Source organism: Grus americana, chromosome Z, assembly GCF_028858705.1.
Source record: "Grus americana isolate bGruAme1 chromosome Z, bGruAme1.mat, whole genome shotgun sequence".
Lineage (NCBI taxonomy): Eukaryota > Metazoa > Chordata > Aves > Gruiformes > Gruidae > Grus > Grus americana.
In genome coordinates this window covers 76366155-76376727 of record NC_072891.1, presented here as the reverse complement: position 1 = coordinate 76376727, position 10573 = coordinate 76366155, and positions in this window count along the sequence as shown.

The window sequence follows — 10573 nt, the reverse complement described above, 5'->3', positions numbered from 1 at the left end:
CTAACATGCAGTTAGCATGTTGGTATGAATATAGCATGTGGTTTGAGGAAGGAAAAGAGACTTTTAGCAGCTGCTTATCTAGGAGAATTTTTAGTATTAGTATACCATAATGTGCATTATGCCAAATGCATAGCAGATACCTTTCCTAGCTCTGAAGTCACAAGTAGATATTCTGCAAAGGTAAACATACAGTATAGCTTACTGGTTTGCGAAATGAGTATTTTAAGAATTGGGAAGGGGGTTGATTTTTCTAAGTACATGATAATACAGCACAAAATTAATGATATAATCAGTTCAGAAAGCGGGTTTTTTTTGGAACTCACTAGTATGCTCACTAAAATCTCTAAGAACTGAAAGCATGGCCACATCAGATACATAAAAGATGGTGTTCTATTTTGATAAAACAACACCTATTTCTTTTTATTTCATGGGATGAATTTAACACTAAACTTTTTGGGTAGACACATATTGTAAGGGTTGTTTGTTGGGTTTTGGTGATTTTTTTGCAGATCATGCTATAGTTGATTATTGGTTCAGAAGAGATAATTGTTCTTTTTTTCTTTTCAGGACTTAGTTCTGGTGAAAGAAAGAGTGCTAGTTACCATTATGTAGTCACAGAATAATTTAGGTTGGTATGGGTTTGGTGAGGTTGTGTAGTATGTGCACATGAGCAAAGCCAGACCAGACAGATCAGATTGCTCACAGGCATGTGAAGTTGTGCACATGCAGTTGCGTCCCAGTTCAGGGTGGTGGGCAAGGACTCTGTCCTTCCAGGTCATGACTGTCCACGTCTTTTATAAGGACATAAATATTATGGCTCCAAATATGATCCCTGAGGGATACCCCTAGTAATGGGCTTTCAACTGAACTTTTTCCCACTAAGGACAATCCTGCAATCCTCTACCTTCTTATGCGCTTATGCACCAATTTATCTCACCAATTTGTCTGTAAGGATATATGGAAGTGACATGTTTATATCTGATTCTTTGCTGTGTTTATGCAGTTTTATTTGCTTAAGTGTTCTTCATGTGAAAAAACATGCTGCTTAGTCTAAAGCAGGTGCAGATTTCCTTGCACCAGTTGATAGCATCTGAGATCCACTAGTGCAGATTATGGCTCAGTTTCCTGGGGAATTTGGGACCACAGGTGAACTTGCAAATCCAGTCAGTATTCAAAGTTTGATTAGCACATTGAAATTCACTAATCTTACAGTTTGGGAAGGCAAGCAAGAACAAAGGTTAAACATCAGACCAAATATTAAGCAGGTCAATTTAGAAATTCTGACCTTCCTTCTGTCAGATAACTGAGACTAAAGTACATTTGTAATCTAGACAAGTAAATGTTTCTTCTGTGGTAATACTGCAGTCTCCCTGTGGGGTACAATGTTTATATCTGCTCGAGTCTATACCTCTCATGAGCTGATACTCCCATTAAGGTTTACAACCCTTGAAAAGAAGGGTCCTGGAGGAGAGAACAAGACCCCAAAAGGCCAGCACTCCCCCTCAGCACACAGACCAATGTGTGCTCGGGGTTCTCAGGTGGGGAAGAAAAAAAAAAAGCCAGGGAAACCAGAAGAATGTGGAAGGACTGTCTTCTGAATCTCCACTTGTGTAAAAAACTTGTGAAGTATCCCTCAGGGATTCACCATGACAATTCTGTCTTGCACATTTGGAGAGGTGCTGATCTTTACAAAGCACCAGAGGAAAGGCAGGCAGGCTAAGAACAGGGAGTGTGGAGGGGAGTTCAAGGATTTTTCTTTCAAGCCTGGAGATTTAATGTTTTCAACTCCAGTGTGGTGAATGTAATCCTTGCTCTAAGTCTCACCAAGTTTTCTTATGCTGGGCTGGATATAAATTTGAGAGAGGGACTACAATTTAGTCTTTTAATAGGGAAGGAAGGTCCATGCTGTGCAAGCTGTATGTGTATGCATTTCATTTGAAGTTGATACCTGTGAATATTGAAATACTAAGATCAATTCAAGCAATTAGAGCCATTGCTCAATAGATGTAACCAAACAAAAGGGAAACCATTGTAACTTAGAAAATAATTAGTTGTAAGATAAGAAGCTCTGGAACAATCTCATTTTAAACAGCTCGGCCTTGGAAGAACAGATGCACAAAGATAAGAAAGTTACAAGGTGATCACAAAACCAGCCTTGAAGGATAAGGTGGATAAGGAATTGGCTGGATGGTCGCACTCAAAGAGTTGTGATTAACGGCTCAATGTCCAAGTGGAGAACGGTGACAAGTGGTGTTCCTCAGGGGTCGGTACTGGGACCGGCACTGTTCAACATCTTTGTTGGCGACAGGGACAGTGGGATCGAGTGCACCCTCAGCAAGTTTGCCGACGACACCAAGCTGTGTGGTGTGGTCGACATGCTGGAGGGAAGGGATGCCATGCAGAGGGACCTTGACAGGCTGGAGAGGTGGGCCCGTGCGAACCACGTGAAGTTCAACAAGGCCAAGTGCAAGGTCCTGCCCGTGGGTCGGCGCAATCCCAAGCACGACTATAGGCTGGGCAAGGAATGGATTGAAAGCAGCCGCGAGGAGAAGGACTTGGGGGTATTGATTGATGAGAAGCTCAACATGAGCTGGCAGTGTGTGCTTGCAGCCCAGAAAGCCAACTGTGTCCTGCGCTGCATCAAAGGCAGCGTGACCAGCAGGTCGAGGGAGGTGATCCTGCCCCTCTACTCCGCTCTTGTGAGACCCCACCTGGAGTGCTGCGTCCAGCTGGGGGCCCCAGAACAAGAGAGACATGGAGCTGTTGGAGCAAGTCCAGAGGAGGGCCAAGGAGATGATCAGAGGGCTGGAGCACCTCTCCTATGAGGACAGGCTGAGAGAGTTGGGATTGTTCAGCCTGGAGAAAAGGCGGCTCCGGGGAGATCTAATTGCGGCCTTCCAGTACCTGAAGGGGCCTACAGGAAAGCTGGTGAGGGACTGTTTATCAGGGATTGTAGTGACAGGACAAGGGGTAATGGGTTTAAGGTGAAGGAGGGTCGATTGAGACTTGATGTTAGAAAGAAATTCTTTACTGTTGGAGTGGTGAGGCACTGGAACAGGTTGCCCAGAGAGGTTGTGGATGCCCCATCCCTGGAAGTGTTTAAGACCAGGTTGGATGAGGCTTTGGGCAACGTGGTCTAGTGGAGGGTGTCCCTGCCCGCAGCAGGGGGGTTGGAACTAGATGATCTTTAAGGTCCCTTCCAACCCAAACCATTCTATGATTCTGTGATAAGGTATATGTGATATCAGGACTGAGTCTGAGCCTTCATCTGAAGACCCCCAACGACCACCCAAAGGTGCCAACAAATGTGCGCGAAAGACATTAGCATATGCTAACGAGTTCCAGGAAAATCCATGAATGTGATAAGCATTACTCGGAAATATAATGAATATGTATATTAACATAGTATAAATACTTGTTAGTTTTGTCTTTTGGGTGTGCACGTTAGGTGGAGTTATCCCCCGTGCACCCAGCACTGCAATAAAGAATGCCTGCTTTCTAAAACTTCAAAATAAGTCTTAGAGAGTGAATTATTTTATCGCTTTCCAGTAACAAGTGAATATTGTCTGTGGGGGTGTAACTCTCAAACCACCTTGGCACACAGGAAAAGGATTGAAAGAGAAACCCTGCAAGTGCCTTGGTGGCAGAAGATACATGCTTCATTAGGTACAAGAGAATTTTTTGGGGGGAGCAAGGAAGCATATAGAGGGAGGAAAGGAGGAAAGCAGGAAGGAAAGATGGACGCTCCTGTTTACAGACCATAGGAAATGTCTCAGTCAGAGCTCACACGAGTGTCGATCAGTGGTGAGAGGCAAATCTGTCAAGGGCTGTACGTCATTGCGGGATGGCTTCTTTGTTGTGGCACTGGGAGCCCAAGGATGGCATTTTGCGTGGGTTCACCCATTTTCACTTGCTATGGAATATAACAGTAAAGTACTATGCTGAGCTGATGTGCACTGTGGGAGTGGGAAGGTCCTGAGGCCCCTTTTGCCAGATTCTGTCAGCTGTTTAAAGCAGCGATATGACAGCTGCTGATTACTGCTCTGTGCTTCCACCCTTCCACTGCAGTTCCTTAGAGTCTCATTGACTTCCTTTTTTTTTTTCCTCTTGTCTCTTTATCTTTTCATTTATCTGTCCCAGTCTCCTTAATACTATGGACGTATTGGAGTGGTAACAGGTATGTCTCGGATATGCTAGGTGGGCTGGAGCAGCAAGTTTCCTCTTGAGGGAGGAGTTGGTTATATGTGTTATGAGCAGAAACTTATGTAAAGATTGATCTGCCCTTGTAATATTACAGAAATTCAGGAGGGGGCCTCAGAGGAATTGCTGGTGCTTGAAAGTATGTTTAACTTCCCTTCTTAGCACACAGGGCTGTCTTACTACACTATAATGCAAGAGACAGGTGTTCTTAACCTTTGTAGAGGTAAGTAATGACAGGCTTACTAAGTCCTGAAGCTCTTGCAGTAACTTTACATCGTCAGATACCATCCTGAGATTTCTCATCTTTTTCCCCTAAAATGTAACTGCTTGCTTGGTGTAGTCAAAAGTTTAGGGTTTAATTTAAATGGAGGTTTCTAGAAATTTAAGCTTAATGGAGCCTTAAAAAACCCCTGATGTTTTCTTTGGCAGCTGTAAAATCAAGCAAATGAAACATTTGTCTCTGTGGTGCAGTAATAGGCATGTCCCTACAAATGTAAGAAGTGAAACTGTGCTGCAGTATGTTTCAACAGCTTTGATGAAATGTTGCATTTACTGCTGATGCAGCATGTGCTTGGACTGTATCAGCATTTAAGCAAGGGGAAAGTAGAAAGAATGCTTGAAAGAAGCCTAAGAGTGCCCTGCAGTGATGAGGGAATCACAGCTGGCCCTTCAAGAAGCTTTGGCTTGGTTTGTCAGCCCAGGTCACCTGCAGTGTCCCATGTTCCTTCCTATCTGTGGGCTTCTTGCTTATTCTTTCTTATCAGATGTAGTTCTTAAGATTCCAATTTTACGTGCAATTTTTGAGGCCTGAAGGGCATCTGAGCTGTTAGAGTGCATGTCTTGGCTTCCCTTTTCCCCTCCCCGTGTGAGCTTGCTCTGCAGGACTGTTAAACCTCTGTTGGAATTACAGCCTTGTAACGAAGTGCAGAATGGCACAGTCTTTTTACCAAGCGATGACTATTCACCTCCAATCTTTGACCTCCTTCCAGGGCTTGATAGTGTTGCATAAAGAAGTGAACTTGCAGATTTATTGTTTCATAATGCAGCGTCATGCTTGCTCAGATATTTGCAGTATAGTGTTTGCCAAAAGTAGTGCAAGAGTGGTTTGGCTTTACCTTGTTTTTCACCACAGGAAAAAAATAATTTCTGAGAAAGCATTGTAATAGCTAACCAGAGGGAAGGAACAGGTAATTTTTGCTAGGACTTGCAGGCACTTATGATTTGAGGTCATATTTACTCTAAGGTAATTGGTAATCCTGTAATGTATGGGGTACAATCCAAGGTAGCCTCTGGATTGTAACTCGGTTGGCAGTCTCTACTGCCAAGAAGTCCTTTCAAGTTTTGTTGTTTGGTTGGTTGGTTTTTAAAAGTATTTAGAAAGTCCTTTATGCTCGTGTCTGGCAGATTGCTTTGAAATGCTGCAGGAGACTCTGTAAATTGGATCTTGAGGAAGGGACTAGGTAAGATGATGATTCCTGAACAACTTTGCTGTTGTGGTGGTCGGGTTTTTTTTCTTCAGCACCAATCTACAGACTAATTATGTCTTGAGAGATATACTTCATTCAGCTTTTAATCTTACTCTTTTCTTCCAGTGTAGCTGGGAGCATAGCTGTTCCTACATCAGAATGGAGATAAAAGGAAAACAAGTACCACAGCTCTATCTGCAAATTAATTGTGACTGGCAGCAAGATGAACTGTTAAGCTAACCCCAAATTTGAATTGAACTTACTTGTAACTGACAGGCTTCTAAGACAATTTTGTCCTCAAGGTTAGATTTGGGCAAGCCCAGGCTAGGAAACCATACTACACAACATACACATGTTATTTGGGGTTACTTAGGGAAAGTAAACTGCTGGTTTGACTCATGCTCCCTTGAGAGCTTTACTACTCTTCTACTTTAATGTGAAGATTCCCAGATTTCAGGTGTCACCACCAGCTCCTCAGCCTCCAGTCAAACTGGCAGTTTTCCCAGACTTGTCTCCCTTGTATTCCTGACCTTTTCCAGTTGCTACTATCTACTATGGAATCCCAGTTTTCACCTCTTCATCTCTCCTATTTTCCCCTGAGTTGTGAACCTCTTTCCCCACTCTGATTTTGAGAATTGAGCTGTGATAACTGTATGAAGGTTCTTTTCTTGCAGCTCTGCTACAGTTTTCACCAACTACGGTGTCTGAACACAGACTGGATCTTTGCTTTCATATGTATATTGTTAGTGCACAAAGCCAAGATTCCCCAATCCATTACTTCTTTCTTAGGTGTCTGATTTTATGGATATAGTTGATAGAGATTAATGTAGAACTTTTTTCTTTGATAACTTGATGGGCTAGACCAGAGGACAAGGAGGATTTGGAGGACATCAGAGTAAATGCTGTCTTGGACTTACAATTTCAATAAAAGCTTTAATGGTTCTTTTGTAAGAATATCAGGCAGAAATGCATCACCTTAATTTTTTCCTGGGACTTGCTAGAAATGAATTATTTTAAAGAATCTTTTTGTCTACTTCACAGACTGTCCTTTCTCAACTTTTTATCATAGGTGCCTCTTTACAGTAACAATTATAATGGTCTATGAAACACTTTATATAGAAAATGTGCAAAAGACAGGTATTATTCAAACCCACTGACACTGACGACAAAGTAGTTTTGCAGCACAGTGGTTACTACTCTTGGAGCTGAGAAGGTGGCTATCACATTCTTAGTCCAGTAATGCTTTTACTGGACCCCACATATGTTGCATCACTGCTGTTTATGCTTGAGAGTTCTTTAATACGCTTTAGCAATGTAGTCCTTACTAGTTCTTATGATTTTATATCTAAACGTAAAAAATAATATTGGTTTGTTAATCTGGAAATTGGTTTGTGCATCTGTTGTCCCAAAACTGGGGGTTCGTTTACCCAGTGTGCAATACACCAATATACACACACAGCAGAGGTATTTTATTGCATATTTGGGTGTCAAGACAGCAAACCAAAGCTCTAAATGAGTGGCTATTTATAGAGAAAACATTAAAATATTCATCTTTCTAGTACATATGCATTGTTATTCTATTAAATGATTGGTTTAGATTTCTTCGCCTAGCATGCAAACTAGAACGCATGGTCAGCTCTTTTCTCCGCCTTTAGCTTTTGAGTAGGATGTGTAATTGGGGTGGGTGGTCCATGGGTCGGTGGTCACAATTCCCCTTGCCGGAATTACTTTTCCACTAGTTTCCCATTTCTTTTGGCAAGTCTAAATGGTTCTTCATGGTTTACTGACTAAACTAGTAATATATCAGTTAAACTTCAGCTTTTAACAATTACCAACTACTTATCAGACAAAGGTACATTATTTAGCTATTTCTTGTCTGGCCTTACACCAGCAGGTGTAGGGCTACACAATGGACTTTTGCAGCAGCATGACAACTTGATTCATATCACATTTTACATTTGCGGTTACTGTAACAAATCCATTCATCAAGCATGTGTCTGTTTTCTGTTTGTTTGGCTTGGGGCTTTCTGTTTTACAGCCTGCAGAAAACATCCCTAGCTTTGAAGTGGCTATAATAACGTGATTTCAGCAGAAGGTGAGAAGTTATCAGCAGAAAATTTGTCCTGTTGCCAAAGTTAGGCCTAAATGTAATAAAAATGGTTCAGTGAAATTAATCTTTCAGTACTGTTTGTAGGAGGGGTCATTGCTGAAAAATTTGTGTATCACAAAAAGTAGAAATTTTTGATAGGAATGTAAAGATTAGTGCAAATGGGAGGTCTGACTGTGGAGGCACCAGAAGGAACAGCAGAAGAGAGATAGAAATGGCCAATGTTGAGGCCACCTAGATTTGCGGATCATCAGGATTACAGCACATCTTTGTGCAGCTTCTTAGAGGACCAGATAGGGAAAACAGAGGTCAACCTAAAACAAGGGACAACGTGTTCCTGTACTCAGACTAAAGTGAAAAATCAAGCTATTAAGAAATTATAGTGGCAATGTAAAGAACAAGGCTGGAGCCTTGAGGCACACAGACAAAAAAGACAAAGAGCACTGTTGATGACTCACAAAGGTGGGACAGGATGGGGGACAAAGCATTTCTGCATCACTGTTGGCTCCCCGGGGGTACCAATGGCACATCAGCCCATGGCTGCCAGCCTAGCCAGCTTTCCTTGTCCCTGGTCATTCCTGGCTGGAGTACTTGGGTACCTGTGTCTGAACACAAGGCACACTGCTGGGACACCTCTTAGTGCTCCTGGGTATAAGCGAGTGAGTGGGATCAGCTTTGTGTTACTCTGAACTCACCTTTTTCTCCTGTAAGCTCCTTTGCTGAGTTTGCTTTGTTTGTGCTGCAGTGTTACAATATCTTTTGTTACTGAAAAGTACAGATAAGCAGGATTGATACCAAAGCAAATGCAGCAGTGGTGGACATGCCAGGGGAGCGCCACCTGTTTGGTTTTTTTTATTATTGTTATTATTTTTCTAAGAAAAGCATTTGCAGGTCAGATGGCAATTGCTGCAGCAAGTTTTCTGTGACCTTGGTCCTTCTGATTGTATGTGGGATATGATGAATGCCTGTTTTGGCTACTCACAACAATGTGGGATGCTTTGACAGTGAGCTTGATGATACTTCATTTTGTGAAAGATGTACATGTCCTGATACAGGTGATTTTTTAAGCACACACTTCTAATGCAGGACCCCTTCACCTGTGCTGTTTGTTTCTCCTTGAGGAACCAAGAATATCCCTGGTTCATCACCGAAGGTTGCTGAGTACTGATGAGTGTCTGGGTCTGGTGGCTTTTGCTTTTATGTAAATGATGAAGACCTTGCCCTGTTCTCCCTGGTCCTTGCTTGTGTGTCTTTAAAAAAAATTTTTTTTTTTCATTTTCTCTGTCTCTGGGTTTATTTTCTAGGTCTCTCTTCCTAATTAGTACTTTTGTCTTCAGGTGTTTTGTAGTAAACATGCCACTATGTATTCATCTGTTTACAGTTTCCACACTTCATATGCTACTTGAATATTTTCACAAGAAAAATAAAAGCTGAAGACAGATAGTCCCTAGCAAAGTTTTCTCCCATGCCACATTGCAACACAGTTGACGCAAAATACCAAAGCTTGCTACTGTTTCTTACAGTGGCTCTGCAATGCACAGAGATCCCAGCATGCAGAGGCATAGTCCTGCAAGCTCTGATCCTTCGGTGGGTGCACTGGGAACAATAAAGATGTCAGAGCGCACACATACGGATGCCCTTTGAGAGCCTGCAGGAATCTCACTGTCATGTAAATGTCATGATAGTGTTCCCTTGTGATAGTGGCATAGGTGTGGACCATTTGCTGTGTTAAATGATGGATTGAACAATTAATTTTATATTCATTTTTAATTAGATTTTTTTTTGTCAGTGGCAGAACTCTTGAGTTTTAGGACAGGACTGTTAAAATGTGATTTGAAGAAACTCCTGCTCTGGGGGACAGTCTTGGTCTCCAGATTACAGTTTTTGTGGTTTCTAGGACTCCTAGAACGGGACCGTGGGGTTTGTGTATTTAGCTTGACATATTGCAGAACATTCCTGTGCAACTGCCTGGGTGATTAATTGGAGCGGTCTGTAATGGTGATCTCAAACCTTAACAGGAGACAGGTGACTCACGTTGGGTGTGCCCTGTGCCAGGTTTACTGAGGCTTTACAGTTGCTCCTGGGGAGTTGGACTGGGCAGTGCCTGCTCTGTCAAAAAAAGAGCTCTGTCTTTGCCTTTTAGGAGGTGTGTGTGACTGAAGCAGCCCAGCCACCGAGTTGGGTACAGAAGAGTATTGACTGGCTTTGTCAGCAGAAGACAGTTATCCACCTGCCTGTTCTAAGTATAAACTTGTCTCTCTTTGCCCTTGTTGATATGCTTGCTTATAGGAAGGAAAATGGGGCTGTGAGTCATTTGAGCAAGTCATTTGTTTGTTTCTATCTTGTATGGAAAATGCTGGTGTCAGTGTGCTCCCAGTTCCAAACCCTGAGCTTGGCAACTGGAGAAGCACTGCAATATAGGGGGTCTCACGGAAAGAGGTCTTTCTTACCTTTGTAGTTCTCACTTGGACTTTGGTTCAAGCTTGTAAAAGTTTAGGTTCAGTACTCATCCCATGTAATTGGGGCAAAAGGGTGAGTTTAAGTGTTTTATTTTTTTTTCCTTCCAGGATTTTTTTTCTCCTTAAACTAGTAGATTTTCCCTCTTCAATTTCTTTAGAATGGGAGCTGTACATCCTGCTAGGGCTGAGTTCCCACACCAGGGCTTGCAGCCAGCAGGCAGGGAGGTCTGGCAGGTTGCAGGAAGCTCTGGGTTTCTTAGGCAATGAGGGGGCTTTTTGGATGTTTTCTTGATCCAGCAACATTGCCACAGGATACAAGCAGCGGCTGTCTGGTGTGATGG